Source organism: Acomys russatus, chromosome 6 (assembly GCF_903995435.1).
Source record: "Acomys russatus chromosome 6, mAcoRus1.1, whole genome shotgun sequence".
Lineage (NCBI taxonomy): Eukaryota > Metazoa > Chordata > Mammalia > Rodentia > Muridae > Acomys > Acomys russatus.
In genome coordinates, this window is record NC_067142.1 from 1,305,288 (window position 1) to 1,311,571 (window position 6,284).

Here is a 6,284-nt window from a genome sequence, read left to right on the forward strand (position 1 = left end):
TTAATTCTAATTAAGATGATAATGAATAATAATTCACAAGGAGTAAGTGGTACACAGCATGATCTAGTGATCAAAATCTAAACTAAAATTGAATCAAGTTAAATTCATCCCCTACAGAACATGAAACCTTAAAATGTGTAGTAACAACCTATCACCTTTGCCATTTTTGTTTTTTAATTTCTTAGAGGAGAAATATTTTCAGTAAAGAACACTTTGAAATGGAAAATATCTTAAAGCCATATATTTTTTCTTTGTCCTCCTGTCAGTTAGAAATCCCATTTGGAAATTAGAGTCTCTGAATAGAAAGCAGTTAGTTAGAGAGGGTAGGAATGGAGGACGAGTGATGTAAAAAGTGAAGTGTAAAGGGAGAAGATCCTCATAAGTGTGCCAATGGTTACTATCTGCTAAAAGATAAAAATATAAACCTTGGAGATTCCAAGGAACTCTGACTATGAAAAATGAATAAAACATTGCCTTTGAAATTCCTTTGTGCACAACAAAGAGATGAACATTTCATCATAAAGAAAGGATTTAAAGATTTGACAACTTCAGCAAAAATGTTGAAGGAAACAACATTTACCAAGAATAATAAATTAAATTAAGAGTAAAAACCTGTAGGGTGTTTGTGTACATGCTTAAATATTGCTGGCCTATTCCTTTCTGTGAACTGATGTATTTAATTTAATGACTTTATAGATTTCTATTAGGAATTCCTAAAGTAACATGTATACTGTGCAAATTGAAAATATGTCCTTTATTTATAGGTTCAGTATGATCACAGAAGATTTGTAAAACTAATAGGAATAAGAACAAGAATAAGAGTAAGAATAAAAGAATGGACTGCTTATGGGATGGATTGAAAAACCCACCACCCCAGCTCCTATACAATTGTTTTCTCATAATTCCAGGTGAAAGTCATATGTCAATATTTCAAAACCCAGGAAATCAATAGAAGAGAAACTATAGCGTATCTTTTAAAGTAAAATGATACATTTTTTTTCTCACATTCATTTCTCTCTAGGATATCAATGCTAAAGTTTTTATGTGAATCTTTCAAATTATCAAACCATGCCAGAAAACTTACAAACTAATATAGTGTTCTGGTCATATTTAAAATAATGAGAACGATAAAGCAAAACCCATGAGCTGGATAACAGCAATAAGAACAAAAATATTTGAGGAGGATGGCAGAGTGTGGGTAAGTAGAGGAAGAGGAAAAAGGAGAGGGAAGAGGGTAGAAATGGAATATTGTGGTGCTGCTAAAACCATATGCCAATTTGACTTCATAACAACTTTTATCAATTAAATTCTATTGAGATACAAATGACTTTGAAGCAAAAGTATTACATTTCCATGCTAGCTGTTTTCTACTAGGATGCTGGCTAATAGTTACTCTATTAGTTTCCTAAGATTGCTATCATCATGCGCCACCATGTGCATAGTTTAAAATACCAAATATAATTATCTCTTTCTTGGATTCTAGAAGCCTGTTTTGTGTTATACATGAAAGTTATTTTGTTTTTTGAGATCTTGCCTGAATAATCTCTTCCATGGAATACTTCAACTAGAAATAAATGTTGACATTTTATTGACTGTATATCTATTTTCTAGTCATGTCTCCACATGACATCTACTTTCTGTATCATCTTACCTTCTCTCCATGTGCCATCAGCAATACTGGATTAGAACTCCACTCAACCCTAGTAGGATGACATTTTAAGTAATTATATCAGACTCAGCCATGAATATTTAAACAAGGCCACACTCTGCTCTTCTGGAGAGATATAGATTATGGAAAATACTCTCTAACACAAAAAAATTGAAGAGCAATTTACTGCCTTGGGGCTCACGACATTGTAGAGAACACAAAAACTAGATAATAAGAGTTTCACCATTTCACTCCATAGCAATTATGTCATTTTCCAAGTGCCAAATAGAAACTGAACTAAATGTCACTTTCACTTATTTCCATGACATATTAAAATAATTAATTAAAAATCCAAACACATAAATGCAGACATTATTTACTATGGAAAAGTAGACTCATGATTTATGTTAAGATAAGTTCAATCTATTTGATTAACATGAAGGTAAAAAGTGAACCATTTAATTGGGAGCATGTACATGGCTGGTTTGCAACATCAATTCCACATATGGGCATACAATATACTACAAAATATGGAATATAAAATCTGATAACTGTGTTCAATTTAAGCATACATCTTTAATTATTATTAGAATATAATTTAAAATTTTCCAGTTCACACAAAATATTTCACATAAAGCATGTGCAAGTTTACTCTTATTTTTACAAATATTTAATTTTTATTTCTGTTTTTAAATAATGAATGATTGACTGGTAGATATGGTTCAGTGGGTAAAGCACTTTAAATGCAAGCATGAGGACTAAGTTCAAATTCTCTGTTCATATATAAAATGTGGAGTGATAGCATGTATTTGTATCCCAGGGGTCCTGGGGTGAAATAGGATGAGAAACAGGAAAGAAAACTCTAATTCTCACTGGTCACCTAGTAAGCTAGAAACACAAAACAATGAGGATAATCTTCAAATAGGGTAATAATTAAATACTGACATTAGAAACTGTTTTTGACCACATCACACAAACACATGTCATACACACATGCATCAATCATACACAAGACAGAAAAACAATAATGAAATATCACAATGGTTTGACAGCCTTACTTTATGTAGTTTTATGAAAATGGAAAAACAATAGTAAAGACAAGAAACTTTACTACAGCGATACTACTTTAAATATTATTGAGTGAATACATTAATTCTAATAAAGTAAAATATTTAAATTCCCATGCAGTACCTTTTCCCCCACAAAATATTATATACAAGGATAAATAAATAGTAATTAAATAAAATTGTAGTTAAGAGATTGGACTAACTGAATAATCTTCATTTTCAGAATAATGTATCATTATAAGTAATATTTCAACTTATATTGGTTTTATATTTATTTACAAATGGGTTTTTAAATTTAATTTGTTCCTTATAAAATATAATTACAACATATTCTATTAGCTTTTCTCTCTCTAAACCTCCTCTATACACTTTCTTTGTGTTTTGGATTTAATAGCTGAACATGGATTAAAAACAATAGACATGTTAAGGCTGCCTAGGGAAAATTCAGAAGCCCTCACACCCACAAAAAGAACAATATACAACTATGGAATGCTGAGAGCAGAAGTAGTCTTTTCAAGGGAAAAGCACACCTCTGATTATCCAACTTCAAATGACCAGTCCTCAAAACATATATATAAATAACATTAAATGCATTGGACAGATTGCTTTACTGTATTTAGTAGTATACATGTATATGCATTTAAATATGTGACAATTAATGATTAAAAATAGGTCATGTTCTATTACTTTTACAGATTTGTATAAAAAAAAAATATATATATATATATATGTGTGTGTGTGTGTGTGTGTGTGTGTGTGTGTGTGTGTGTGTGTGTCTTACTGCTTTATTTTAGTGCACCACCTGGATGCAGGAGTATAGAAGAATACAGAAAAAAAGTATTAGATCCACTGGAATTAGAGTGTCATATGGTTGTAAATCCCACCTGCATACTGAGAAGTAAACCTCATTCTTTCCCATAAACATGAAATGTTCTTAACAGCTAAACCATGTCTCTATCTCCAATTATTATTTTGTCTGACAAGACATGCAAATCTTTGTTACATACACATATGCTTTTAAACATGCATACTTTGTAGAATGTCTCAAATTAGTATCTTTTACTGTATGTATCTAAATTAATTAAGCCTACAACAATGAAACAAAAAAGGAATATCTAATTTTCTTAACAGTGTTATTTTCCTGGTAGTTCTAAATTTTAGTTAATCCATTCATTTATGTTTCATTCATGAAAAATATTTATGATTTTTTATATTCTGCCCTCTAGTAACAGAGTTTTACAATACACTAATATTTCCTTTTATACATGCTTTATTTTTTATGTATTTCTTAGTTTTTATTTCTTGTACCTGTTATTGCTCTATTCTTTAAAGAATTAATTAAGTTCAACAAAAGACCACTAATTATTGTTCTTCATTTACTTGTTGGTTAACTGATGTTCTTGTCTTGGCCGCCTGAGTACATGGGACCACAGGCCCTGATCATCATTCACTTCTAATGCAAAAAGACAGTGTATTTTGTATGGTAAATGCAGAAATGGTTGATAAATTCAACAAAACACTGCTTTCTAGACACAACATGTCTAGAAAGATTTACAGATTTTCTTAGAACATGCCTAAAACATGCAAACATTCATAACATACAAAACTCCCAGTATGAAAAATTGGAAAAGGACACACTTTTTTTAAACCCCCAATAAAAAAATTCTTTTCAAATAATACGTGATAGAAAGTCAAAAATCAGTTTTTTCAGAAGAGTGTTATTTTGCAACTTGCACCTGAGTACCTCGTCAACATAAAAAACAAACAAACAAACAAAAACAAATACATAAACTCTATTTTTGTGTACTTTTTTAGGTGCATTTAATCACTTTACTTTCTATTGAATTTCAATGCATATTAATTTTCAATTGTTTTGTTTCAGAGAAAGAAAGGGAGAAAACATGAAGTATGGTGACCATTGATGTATGGAGGATATTGGATAAAACAGAAAATAAAATTTTATCCATATATGAAAAATGAAATAATAAAATTATAAGTCATGCTATGTTGATAATGTCCATCAATTTGCTTTTTTCAATGCTCAGATAAGAAGAAAGATATAGGGTCTTGAATTTTGCATATTTTTCATTTCCTGCCATACATGTTCTCAGATTTAAATTTTCACTATATTTTATTTCCTGTCTGTTTATCCAAGTAAGTGTGTGTGTGTGTGTGTGTGTGTGAGTGTGTGTGTGTGTGTGTGTGTGTGTGTGTGTGTGTGTTTCTTTGGCCAGATGCCTTCACCATCTGGAACATCTCTCTATTCCCTTTTTCAATTATGTGTTCAAGAATTTTATGCAGAATAGCATTCATTGCAGTCATTAGCTTTAAACATAGCTTTGCAAATACTTTAATAGCTTTGATTTTCATCGAAATATTTGTGAAGTTCTGTAATTTTATGTTGAAGTTTAACAATTGTAATCCATGTCTTTATTTCCTTCTCTGTCGATTTTCCCTGGACCTTATATACTACCTGTTTGATCAGTAATCTTTGGTATCGTCTCTCTAGAGTTTGCTTTTCAGCTATATTGAATATTAAATGTGTATAATAAAAAGGATATTTTAATCCTCCTTCCATAGTGACAATTTTCTAATGTTACAGAAATTCATCGAATCTTATCCTCCTAAATTCCCACATACTTGTTCACTTGTGTTTATTTTATAATCTGTTACATGACCATTTTGCTTGTCTTCTTTTCTCCCTCTTTTATTCTTATTTTCCTGTTTCTGCTATTTCATTTCCATGTCATTGTATCTTTGTCATTTTTTAATTTGGTTTTTCTGAATCAGGAATAATAAAGCAGTATCAGAACCTTAGCAATGAAAGTATTAGGCTCATATTTATTAACATTAATGATTGAAACTCTACATATGTATTCTCCAGAGCTCTTCTTTGAATATAGATTTTAAAATGCCATTACTATTCAGAGTACAGTTTTAGTTACCCAGTGCCATGAGCAGGGAATGGAAACTTCCAGAATCTGCTGTCTTACAAGTTATCTACATCCTCTTGAGATTGAGAACATGGTCAGATCCCTGGAAAATACACAATAACATCTCTGTCTTCTAGCTGTACTTCTTTTCTCATGTACACTTTACCCTCATTTTATTCTTTCCCAATCCAAAAAAACTATGTCATCATTATCATAGCCATAGTCTTATCATTGATATATGTTTTTAAAGTTAGCTTATGAGGAAATCATTTTTAATATCAATCATACTTTTTTATGAATATTTAAAATTCTGTTTGGTTTAGATTATATTTTCTACTTCACTTTCTTCCAGAAAACGCAATGCAATAATAATTCTTTAACTTTGACAACTGAAACTGATATTTCTATTTCCTAGGGTTGAAATTCTAAGCTGTGACTGATGAAGTTTCATATTTTCTATGAAAATGACACCACTATGCTGTCTATTAATATCTTGCCCTTATATCTTATTATTTAAATGAGTCAAAAGCTCCCTTTGCATTCTGTATGAGAGAAATAAGAAGTTATGAATTTAGGAGAAATGAAGGTTTGGGAGCGAGGGAAAGATCCTATACCTCAAGGAGAAATAGGTCAATG